Source organism: Felis catus, chromosome B1 (genome assembly GCF_018350175.1).
Source record: "Felis catus isolate Fca126 chromosome B1, F.catus_Fca126_mat1.0, whole genome shotgun sequence".
Taxonomy (NCBI): Eukaryota; Metazoa; Chordata; class Mammalia; order Carnivora; family Felidae; genus Felis; species Felis catus.
This window is the reverse complement of record NC_058371.1, coordinates 121,838,960-121,851,846: the sequence shown is the minus strand read 5'-3', so window position 1 is coordinate 121,851,846 and position 12,887 is coordinate 121,838,960. Positions and strand designations below refer to the sequence as shown.

Here is a 12,887-nt window from a genome sequence, read left to right as displayed (position 1 = left end):
AATTTGAGAAATGAAAGCACCCAAATTCAGCCATGTACAACCACTCAGAATAACATATTGTTCAACTTATCGCCAGTCTTTTAAAAATATTTTTCTGTAAACACACACACACACACACACACACACGGAATTGTGGCCATACCACATATATAATTTTTCTCTTGCTTTCTGGTAGGATATTTTTCCATTATCTACTTCTTAGTCTGTGTCAAAGCATGTTCTTGGTTTTTCCCCAGCCCAGCCTGTTTCCCTCTATTAAAGCTTGAATATTTAGGTTGGTCCGAATTCCAGAAGACTTTACATAGATTAAGAGTTTGGACTTCAGTCAAATTCCGCTTGACAGTATAGAGTTATTGAATGCTTATAGGAACGTGGAATTATATGGTCATCATGTTTTGTTTTTAGCTTAATCTGGAAGTTGAGCGTGGTAGGTAGCAATGGGTCCAGAGCCAAGAAAACAAATTAGTGAGGGAGTTTACAGGTTGGTGAATGAGGAACCAGAGTGATCACCTGGGAATGGCAAGAAAGGAACAGAGGTGAAAGCCAGTAATTCCACGGAACTAAGCACAGTGAGTGATTCACGTCCGAAGAAGAACGACTTCTGCTTTTGCATCATTTTTCGAAGTAGCATCAAAGGAATTTTGAAAACCTTAATGTCACAAGTGTCTTTTAATTCATTCTTTGTTTACTTTACCACCATACATTTCTAACGTTGTCTAGGATTCATATTATTGCTTTTATGGTTCTGACTCACCACCAGTAGAGTCTATGTCTTGGGTTGATTCTCCAGATAATAGAAGCGTTTCGCAAATGTCAGTCCTAAGGCAGTAAGAGGTTTGTTGCCCTTCTCTCAGCCGAGCACAGTAAACTCTTTGATGGTGAGCTCCTCAGGAGCAGGGGGGCCCCTTGCCTGCTCCAGCCCAGCCCACCACTTGGCAAAGAGTGGGCATCCGAATGTTTGAGTTGCTTCAAGTTGAGTCAAGGTCCATAGACCATATGGACCATATGGACCGTATGGACCAAGACCATAATTCAAGGTCCCTGACTTCAGCACTCTACCGCACGACCCTGATGACATATTTGCATTTATTACTCTCAGACTCCATCTGTCCCCTTATACCCAAAAGTTTTTACCAGTGGGACAAATTGACATTGGTGACAGGCATCGTCTGAACCATGGAATACGGAAGATATAACTAATGAAACAAGTATCTGTCTATATTTTTTCATCCCCCCAAAAGTCTGGGGCTCTTTCCTGTAGCTGTGACTTGCTAAAAGTGGCCCTCGCTATCTCCTGGACCAGCCCGCAATGGCAGGTTGCCAGCAACAACCTTGTTGCCAGCAGCAATTGTCCAATGACAACTACCTGCATTTTATGCAGTACAGGCTTCAAGAGTAATGAGCATAAGTGCAAAGTCAAGTTTGACTCCACTCAGAGATGAGCCCTCCTGAGAAACCTCTGGTATGGATCCCCACCCAGCTATTCCAAGCTGCTTGAAGTTCTTATCCACGAAGTATTTGTACTGGTCAGTCTCTGAGCTTTGGATCCCTGTCCAAGTCAAACAATCACTAAGCTGTGACCCCTAGGGAAACAATGACACCCTTTTTGTCTTGCAACCATTCCTCCACCTGTGTTGGCTGACCTGGGGATTGCACCAAAGGACCTGTGCTGAAATGATATGCCCCCCTGCCCCAGTCCACGGCACTGCCTCTCTGGTCTCTGCTGGTCCTTAACCTCCCTGATGAGTCATTTCACCTACAAGTCAGGCTCCACGGGTCTCTCTTGAAGTGTCTGTGTCCTTCTCTCTTTGGTCTCCCGGCCTCTGTCTCCTGAATACTCTGCTCCCATCTGTTATATGTTCCCTAAGCCGCTGCCCTCTGTGCTTCTGCTCTCTGGGTGAGCCCCTGTGCCTTTCTCTGGCTCTGAGTTTTGCCTATCTTCTCTCTCTCTCTCTCTGTCCACATCTCTTGCTTGTTGTGTCCCTGACTCTTTGCACCAGTCTGTGTCTCCAGATATCTGAGTCTCTGTCTCTGTGTTTCCATCTCTCAGAACTGCCTGCCTCGCTCCTCAGACTCCTTCAAGAACAGGTTTGCCCTGATCTCCAACTCCCACAGAATTCTCTGCTTCCTTTCAGCCCTGTTTTCCTTTAACTGAGCCTTGACTCCTACCAGAAGAAAAACATCCTTGGGTCCCACCTTCAATTCTTTGTTTGACCGGAGAGCCAGAGCCCTGCCTCTGTAATCACTCAGGTATGCCTCCTAATGCCTGGGGCAGCTGGCCTCACCTTTTCGCTCTGCCATTAGCATATGTAAATGTGGGCATGTAGAATGGCAATATGAAAAGCCACAGACAAACTGTTCCATGACAGAAACCTCTTCAGTGGAAGGACTGTGGTGAGTTTATTTTCGGCCTAACCTATGCATCACACTCATGCCTCTCTTAGGCCTCATTAGAGCATTCAAAAACTTTGCAGGGCCTGTTCGGTTCCCTCCGCTTGGACAAAGTCTGTTGCCACGATCAATGGAAAAATCAGCTCGCATTTGTGAATATGGAACTTAATATATTTATATGGACAACACTGTCTTGTCCCCGATATTGTCACAGCCTGATTCTCATATAAATTGCAGTACTGAGAGCTCTTGAGCTAACAAGGCATTTCCCTAGCCTAAACCCATGATTTCTGATGGCACATGGGGCCAAGAGCTTTATTTTTCACAAAGTCACAGTATCTAGCACCAACCATATGCCCAACTGAACGTGAAGGAAATCAACAGCCAAGCGATCCTGTAGAACGACTCAGGTGCTAAGGACAGATGAACCCAAGTGAAGATTGCTTAGAGTAAGATTGCCCAACAGTGTCATCTTATATTCTATCTCTGTTGCATTCTGAAGGATTCCGAGGCCCAGTATCGCCTTAGCAAGGAAGAAAACAGATCAAGTAGCTATGTTATCCATGGCCTTTAAAAAGGGGAGTGGCATCATAAACTGCTGTCATTCAAAAGTGAGAATCATTTTGAAAACGAAGAAAAAAGTGAAAATTCTCTAAAGAGTGTTTTTATCGGCTGTTCGACTCCAAGGACTATTAGCTGCTGTGACACAAACAGGAATCTCTGTTCTTGCTTTAGATTGAAATACATGTTTTCTTTGTAACTCTGATGGGACAGGTCTAGGTTCTGTGTCACTTCCCTTTGCCAGGAAGGGGAAGAATAAGTCATGAAATATATGAAGAATCTGTAGAGGTGGGTTACTAAGAAATTTTCTCACCAAGAACCATATAATCTAAATGGTTGTGTGGCTCATGTTGTGACATGCAAGATCACTTCCTGTGTCCACGTGTCCTTCCAGTGTTATTTTGCATTACTCCCCAACATAAAACCTCTGTTCCAACTAGGCATTCTGTTTCCTATATACGCCATGCAAGTGTCAACCACAGTGCCTTTGCTTATGCCATTTCTCCAATTGAAATGACCTTTTTTCTCACTATTTAGTGAAACCTAAATTTATTCCTGAAGCTCCAATTCATGATCTTCCTCCTCCATGAAGCTTTCCTTGATATGCCAGCCCCTCGTGAGCTCCCCCCTCCTATACCATTTATTGGCCGTATCTCTAAGATCACAGCTATTTGGGAATTTTCTGACCAGGAGAGCAGCAAATCCTTCTCTTTTCCTCCCCATTGGTATTTTAAAGCCACTTAGGACTTTCTTTGCCCTCTTTGTACTCCTCTTTAGATGAGACACACTGTGAACTCAAACCATCGAAGTTACTGAAACAAAGATTTGGGGACCAAGAATCCTGAACCCTGTGCTTCTCAAACTCTAAACTGCATATCAATCATATGGAGCTCTTGATAAATACAGATTATAACTCAACAGTTGTAGGGGGCCTGACAATGTACATTTCTAGCAAGATTGCAGGGCACTGAGTAGCAAGGCTTCGCATTGTTTTTCAAACACCAGGCCCTACCCGTTAGTGTTCATAAAGTCAATTTAGTGGCTCACGATCAATGTTGGTTTTAAAATAAATGGAGAAGGGGCACCTGGATGGCTCAGTTGGTTAAGCATCGGACTCTTGATTCCGGCTCAGGTCATCTCACAGTTCATGAGATCGAGCCCCACGTCAGGCTCTGCACTGACCACGAGGGGCCTGCTTGGGATTGTCTCTCTGTTCCTCCCCCTCTTGTGTGCATGCTCTCTGCCTCTCTCTCTCTCCAAAAATAAATAAATAAACATTTAAAATATTTTTTAGAACTAGAGGAAAGAAAATAGTAAATAGTAAGTATCTTACAGAAGAATAGTATTGTTTCCTATAATACTTTGTGTGTGTGTGTGTGTGTATGCTATAATGTGCGTGCGTGCATGCATGTGTCTGTTTAGAGAGAGAAAGAGAGAGAGAGATAAAAATGTATTTTATACTGTGGGCTGATTGAAAAAGTTTGAAAGCTTCTCCTCTAAAGGATAGAGCAAAGTGAAATACCAACTCATATCAGCAAATTAAATTAAGGCAATAAAACCCAAAGGGATAAAAACTATGAAGTCTCCAATAATACTGAGGCAATTTCCCAGAAGGTTCTAGCACAAAGGGGCACCGCACTGGAATGGGAGAAGAAGCTGACTTGAGGAGCAGCCTTTTGGATCTAGCTCTTCTGCCCTTCTCTGTGGTTCAATTTACTTCCTGTAGTTCACTGAGAAGCAGCTATGAAAATTCTTTAGAGGGTGGGTGTTTCCTAATTTGTTACTATATCATGGAAGGGATAATACCACTGTTTCCTTCAAAGTCAACTGTTGGTTTTGGTAACCTCATAAACCCAGTGCAAATATTCTTTTGAAGCTTGGTGAGTCTCTGGTCTGTTCCCTCCATTAGCCTGGGATATAATTAACAGCAATGTGTGGGCCTCGGGGGAAAAGGAGACTATAACATTACTTGAATGTATGTTACAAATAGTAGTTTCTTGCTCTTTTTCACTTCTTCAGAAAAAAATGAGACTAAAAGATTTTTTTTTTTGAATTTTTTGTTCCAGGAAGATGAACCTTATTCCCAACTATGCCCACACTGAGCACAACACCTAGCATATTTATAACATGTTGTATAATTAGCAAATCTTGCGCCTTTCTCTCTCCTGCAAAAGTTACAGAATCATAAAAAAAAAAAAAAAAAAAAAAAAAAACAACTTTGTAAAAGAAGGCCATGTTCCAACATATGAAAATAAGAGGGTTTCCGTTCTGTGGCACTGTTATTAGTCACCTTGCCTGCTGGGAAAATTAAAGTTGCTGCTTGTGTGGGGTCACATAGCTAACAAGTTGGAAGCTGCAGCAGACAGACAAGCTAAGGAAATGACTGGAGACAAAGGCATGGTCTCCCCTCAACAAAATTCTCACTGATACTATCTAGACGTTTGTCATCCAAGTTAGCTGCTTATTAGCATTTCTTTTCAGTTGGCATTTCCCAGTAGTAGAACGGTTTCTTACTGCACTTCATTCTAAAGCCATCACCTCTTAAGGCAGCAGGAGAGGAGGTGACAGAACACCAGAGGAAAATGACTTACTTGGGGGTTGTAATCAACAATAGGTTCAGCATGAATCAGCAGCATGATGCAATTGTCAAGAAACTAATGCAATCCCAGGTTGCCTTACTGTGTACCCAGCAGCTAGAATAAGGGAGATCCTTCGGAATCCTTCGGGTCCACATGTTTTACGCCTCAGATCTTACCTTGAAGATAGATTTTTATTTTTTTTAATGTTTATTTTAAAGAGAGAGAGAGAGAAAGAGAGAGAGCTCACAGGCTGTGGAGAGGTGGAGAGAGAGAGGGAAACACAGAATCCAAAGCAGGCTCCAGACTCTGAGCTGTCAGCACAGAGCCCGACGTGAGGCTTGAACACACGAGGTGTGAGATAATGACCTGAGCTGAAGTCGGACGCTTAACCGACTAAGTCACCCAGATACCACACCTTGAGGATACATTTTTAAAATTTGGGAGGTATTCAAAGAAGTTAAGGTCCTTGAATGATAGAGGGACTGAAAGCCTGTCATAAAAAGAGAAGTTGAAGATCATGGAAAGAGAAAACAAGACAATCTAAATGCTTTTAACTGTTTATGTAAGTATCATGTATATAACTCCAAGAAGTAGCCCTGGGACCATCTGTGGAAAGCTAGACTGCAGGAAACAGCGATTCAACGCAGGCACGTTTTCTGGCCATCAACCACGGCAGTGCGGAAAGAGCTTGCCTATAGAGTAGTGGGTTCCCTGTCATTAACAATATGCAACATAGGTTGGATAAGAGTCTTGTTAGGGTTTAGAACTTTATTTATACACTGCACAAAAGAGTTTTAAAAGAAAGAATTACAAACCAACCTGATGGTTGTCATGGCGGATTATACGTGGCTTTTATTTACTAAGCTAAACATTCCTAATTGCTTAATGTTTTAGAGATTAAAAGCATAAGTGACTTTTATAATCACTAGAAATAAGTTTACTATGAAGCCAATGAGGCTTCAGCTTCAGGGCCCCTCCCTGGCAGTGATATAGTTAATAAATGTCAGCAACTCAAAGAATATTTAAGATTAGTTCCTGTACATGAAAATGTAAAATGCCCTGGAATCTTAGAGCTCATATTCGAAAGAAATTTGATAGAGGTCCCGGAATTGGCCAACAATTACAAAAACTTCATTACCAATAAACCTGAAAATAATTTTTCAATGCTATCAATAGTTTTTAAGAATATTCTAGATGAAAGACTGAATTTTTGTTTTATTCTCTCTTTAGAAGATTATATTATCAAAAAATTATCATATGAAGAAATAATCAAAGACAATACAACCGAAAATATAGGGGATAAAAGTACAAAGCTATGTGATACAATTAAGGACAATAGGCTATTTTTCTTGGTTTTGTGATGTTTGTGATATTTGTCAGCTTTTTGAGTTTCTACTTTTTTTGTGATTTCTCATTCTAAATAATTACTTTTCTTTTTTTAAATTAAACAACACCCTTTTTTTAATGTTTATTTCTGAGAGAGAGAGAGAGAAAGCACACGTGTGTGCGTGTGCAAGTGAGAGCACACATGTGTGCGTGTGCAAGTGAGAGAGCACACATGTGTGCGTGTGCAAGTGCCCCACTTGCAGACAGAGAGAGGGAGGCAGAGGATCCAAAGCAGGCTCTGCACTGTCAGCACAGAGCCCAATGTGGGGCTTGCACTCACAAAACTGTGAGATCACAACCTGATCTGAAGTCGGGTGCTTACCCGACTGAGCCACCCGGGTGCCCCTGAATAATTACCTTTCTTATTTTTTTGTAATTTGGTATGAATTTTCTTAAACAGAATTCCATATTTTACAAGCTTCAAGCTCCTTATGATCTGACTCTTCCCTCCAAGAATCAGAATAACAACACAAAAGAATTTTAAGCACAGTTCCAATTATAGGAACTTGGTTGGAACACAGTTCCATGCAGTCGGGACTCTACGTAATGAGCTGTCAGATGTGCCTATTAAGCCATAGGAATCTCTGTAGCTGTCAGCCAAGGACCTGTCAATATCTAGCGCGCTGCGTCACGCAGCCAACCTCCTGTCTTCGTCTCACCACACCTGACTGCCTCTTGCTGGCACGCAACCTGAGTCCTTCACTCCACCAAGTGGTGCTCTGATGCTAGATACACCTGCCATTCTCTTGTTTCTAGGTCTGCACTGCTGTTCTTATTCCTTTCCCATGCAACAGCTCCCTGAACGATTGACACTCCAAATCTCACCAGCCTTTAAATGGAGAAAAAGTTCCCTTCCCTCTGTCTCTCTCCCCACCCAAGTGCTAGGTCAGTTCCAGTGTTCAACTGAATAAATCAAAGAATAAAACAAATTAGTAGCAGGGCTATCTCTGGAGGTTGCGTGAAGGAAGAAGTGAACTGTTTCTCACTGTTTCAAATGTTCATTTCCCAGTTGATACCTGAATCCATTTTCTTGTTATTTTTTTCATCAGAACAAGCCACATTAAGAAAATTTGACTGAGCTAAAGTCTCCCTTAACAGCACTCCTGGTGCCTTCCAGGATTTGAGTTTGGGATGTAGTTTCTTCAGGCTTTTATTTTGTGCTTTTACATATCTTTCCACATGAACATATGTGTGCTGTGTTGTTTGGCTGGAGGGGAGAGATTTTTTTCTAAATATGTGGTATATCATACTGTGCTTTTTTTTTTTTAATGTTTATTTATTTTTGAGACAGAGAGAGACAGAGCATGAACGGGGGAGGGGCAGAGAGAGAGGGAGACACAGAATCGGAAGCAGGCTCCAGGCTCTGAGCCATCAGCCCAGAGCCCAACGCGGGGCTCGAACTCACGGACCGCGAGATCGTGACCTGAGCTGAAGTCTGACGCTTAACCAACTGAGCCACCCAGGCGCCCCTCATACTGTGCTTTTAACCACCACTGGTGCTTTTAACTTAATGACATGTTTTGGGATCTATCAGTCTTCATGCGTGTATGTCCACAAAATCCTCGGTGAGTCTTAGTGAGGGTGCCCCTGGCTCCTGAGCAGGACAGTTTTCAGTTGTTTCAGGACTGCAGTATCCTTTTTTGGGAGTTAAGCATTCCGGGCACCCCCTTCACCCTCTTGACAAAGTACTAAAGCACCTGATTGCTTGCCCTCATCATTTGGCAATGAAATGCTCTGCACACCTTTTCTCTTCCGGTTAACTTTTTACGTCTTGTATTCTACGAGCCCTCTTAACTTTGTCATTTCGCCATTGGTAGATATTTAGCATGGTTCCAAATTTTTACTCTCACAAACAAGTCTGCAGTAAACACCTTTGTTCATACTTCCTTCTGCTTCTGTGTATTTCACGAGGCAGATGCTGGAACGGCCATCGCTGGCCACACGTCCATGTTTGGTTCACATGTGCTAGATTGCCCTCCACCGTATACCCTTACCAACAGTAGGCGATAATATCCATTGCCCTGGATTCTTCAAGACTTAATACTCTCTAATTCTTCAATTTTAACCAATCTGGTGAATAAAGAAAATATCACATTCTTGTCTTAGTTTGCATTTCTCTGACTAGTATTGAGACTATTTGAAATACCCATTTCCTCTTTTGTGAAAGACTTTCACTTTCTCTTCTGTATGTGTACATATTTTAATTTTTATTATATGTGCTTTATAATCAGAAAAAATAACACACACGTTAAAAAGTAACTTATGTGTCCTTTAGGGTCTACTCAGATATTGGCTCCTTTAAACAACGGCCTTGATCTTTCTTCCTGCAACCATTCTCTTGAACGTAGTTTGCACAGTACTTGTCTTATCCTCTTGAATAATTAATGGAGACTAGACTGGGGCTCTCCCATTTGTGGTCCCTCTGACCTGCCTCGTGCAATGCCTTGTGCAATGCTCTGTGCAGATTTGAAGCTTAATAAAGATCTGAACGATAGAAGGTAGAGAAGGTTGACTATGAGAAAACTACCAACTCTACTCTGTTTTCAACCTTTAGCTCTTCGTGGACATGGTCTTGAACAATCCTTACCAAAAGTGGACATATTCCTATAAAGGACGTGTAACGTTATTTGGCTCTTGAGTCACTTCCCTGGAAGATATGCTCATCGAAATTTCTCGGAAAGGAATACTTAGCTCAACTAAAAGAGGAAGGTCAGATATTTGTGGAAGAGCTCTTGGGGGAATGAGGATCCCATTGCTCAAGGGACATCATGAAGTGATAGGAGGCTGCCTGGCAGTCCCTGTCTTGGATTAGCCCAGGCCCAGGACTCCTAAAACCCACCACATGGCAATATTGACTCAACCAAGCTGGCCACCCACAAATTAACACGTGCTGAGATGTGTCAGATTAGAGCATGGTGTGATCCTCCTTGCTTTATACTCAAGTATTCTTATGTGTTTATGATACATAGTAGTATTTAAAAGATTACCATTAAAAAGTTCTTAGTAAAAACTGCCTCCCAGCTGTAATTATCAGAAGAATTCTGTAAATGTTTTAAACACAGACTTCAGATCTCACTGAAAATAACCCGAAGGAATGTCCAAATCTTTTATATTTTAGACTTTTGTTAATCCAGTTTTGTTACGTCAGATCCAAATAAGTGATCTATTGGTTCAAGCTGAATCCTACACTAAAATGTTCATCCAGAAATTAATTATTGGCATAATGCATTTAAGAACATGTGACCTTGGGGCACCTGGGTGGCTCAGTCAGTTAAGCGTCCGACTTTGGCTAAGGTCATGGGTGGCTCAGTCAGTTAAGCATCTGACTTTGGCTCAGGTAATGATCTCATGGTCCGTGAGTTCTAGCACAGCATTGGGCTTTGTGCTGACAGCTCGGAGCCTGGAGTCTGCTTCGGATTCTGTGTCTCCCTCTCTCTCTCTGCTCCTCCCCTGCCCGTGCTCTATCTCTCAAAAATAAACAGTAAAGAAACAAAAACAAGAACATTAAAAGAATTAGAATTTTGGCTGTAGCCAAACCTGAAGTTTTTTATAGCTTCATTTTTAATTCCTCCAATTATTCTGTTTTTCATTGAGGTATAACTGGCATATAATGTATTAATTTCAGGTTCCAATTGTCCTTTGAAAGGATTTTGTAATGAGAAGATTTGAACTTGTCAGCAAATTAGCTCAATGAACGGGACTGCTTTACCCATAATTAACTTAGTGGGTTTGATTATAAAAAGTTTTTCCTAGGGCACCTGGGTGGCTCAGTCAGTTGAGAGTCCGACTTGCGCGCAGGTCATGAACTTGCGGTTCGTGAGTTGGAGCCCTGTCTGGCTCTGTGCTGACAGCTCAGAGCCTGGAGCCTGCTTCTGACTGTGTGTCTCCCTCTCTCTCTGTTCCTCCCCTGATCGCACTCTGTCTCTCTATCTCTCTCTCAAAAATAAATAAAGAATAAAAAAGATATTTTTTTTAATGTTTCTCCTTGCAATTGCTTTGAGCTAGTAGATACACTTCTAACATAGGACGGAGGCCTCTGTGCTCCCACGGAGGAAATATGCTAAAGAAACATACATTAGGAAATGCAGATTTAGAAAACAGATAGCTTGGAGACCTAGGTAGAAGAAGCTTCCTTCTTGGTCTTATGTGTGCTTTTTATTATCAGGCTGAAGTGACATGCGGTAGGGATGTCACAGTAGATGCCAGCGTGGTTCGTGACAGCAGGCTCCCTCACCCTCAGAATAGGGCTCTCCCTTGAGGCTCCTGTACATTATACATACCTCTTCAGTAGCTCTCGGTTCACTGACGTAATCGGCGTCGTCTGTATAGTCGCCCGTGTCCCCTTCCTTTCCACTGCCCAGAGGTGTGGGTCCCTGGCGGCAGCCGCTTCCCCCCCGTACCTAGCTCTCTGTTAGCCAAAATAAATTCAAAGTAATGAAAAATTATATTTGAGCAACAAGAAAATCGCACCGCAGAGGATGTATCGCAATCCATGGCTTGTGAGTCTCCGGTTTCGTGTAACAACTAACGTGTGCTGAGTTCTGCTGTTTGCCAGGCCTGTTCTGACCATTTCATGTGTGTTAATGGGAGCAGCACTTATAATTGGCCCATGAGTTATGGCTGTTATTGATCCTGTTTCAGAGGTGAGGAAACTGAGGCTCAGACTGGTTATGTAACTTGCCCAAGGTTGCACAGCTGGTAGGGGTTAACACCTGGGTAGGACTCAGGCAAACTGACTCTGGAGACCACAATCCGAATTCACCACACTGGACTGCCTCTACCAAGTCGTTAAAAAAATGTGAAAGAGCTGTCATTAGGAGAAAGGAGAAAGGTGCAGAACTGTGTGCCTAGCAAGCTCTTATTGTCATAGAATTAGGAGGTGGCAGAACATACTAGATGCCTTTAGATGCAAAGGATGGCTCTGAGGAGGAAACACAGGAAAATGGTTGACATTGGTGTCCTCTGTGGGAGCGAACAGGGAGACTGGAGACTAAGGGTGAGGACAAGGCTTTATTTTTACTAACTCTTCTTTGGAACGGTTTGGAATTTTTTTTTTTTTTCTTCTACCATGGATATACGCTACCTTTTCTAAAACAAAATTTTTTTTCATCTCCTTGGGACTTCTCTAGCTCTTCAGGTATTTGTCAGTTTGAAACAACATCTGATGGGGCTCATGCGTCATGTGTAAAACATCGGAATTCCTTGCTTTCAACTTCATTTCAGTCATTCCAGTGGACTCCAGTGTAATAATAGCCAGTGGTTTTCCACACTGCAGAAGGTAGAACCATACTTGCAAAAGAGAGTATGTGAGAGAGGGATCAAAGAAAGACAGAAATTTGGCCAAATCTTATTCTTTTTTTTTTTTTTAATATTTATTTTTGAGAGAGAGCACACGAGGAGGGGAGGGACAGAGAGAGAGGGAGACACAGAATCTGAAGCAGGCTCCAGGCTCCGAGCTGTCAGCACAGAGCCCCACGCGGGTATCAGACCCACCAATCACCGTGAGATCGGGACCTGAGCTGAAGTCAGACCCTTAACAGACTGAGCCACCTACACGCCCATGGCCAAATCTTATTCTTATGGTTATTTTTGACTTGGACTTTGAAAAGGATTTGTTTACGCGGTGACAGGGTGTTTGTTTGCTAGGACCACCATGACAAAGTGCCACAAAATGAGCACTTTAAACAACAGTAAAGTTGTGCAGGATAGAAGCCAGAAATCCAGGCGTCCATAGTATGGGTTCCTTCCAAGGGTTGTAAGGCAGGGACCTGTTCTGGCCTTTTCTTCTTGCCTTGTAGGTGGCCACATTTACATGGCACTGTCCCTGTGTGCGAGTCCGTCTCCAAATATGCCCCTTTTATAAGAGGACACCGGTCATATTAGATTAGGGCCCACCCTACATGACCTCACTATAACTTGCTAAAGACGAGAATGCTAGCTCCAAATAAGGTCACATTCTGAAGTTCCGGG

The 12,887-nt window shown here is 42.6% G+C and overlaps 1 protein-coding gene across 1 annotated transcript in view; it reads left to right on the top strand.

The window, feature by feature from the left end:
- The window catches only part of DAPP1 (dual adaptor of phosphotyrosine and 3-phosphoinositides 1), a 58,843-nt gene that overhangs the window by 14,442 nt on the left and 31,514 nt on the right, over positions 1-12,887 (top strand). The gene's annotated exons all lie outside the window — the stretch shown is intronic.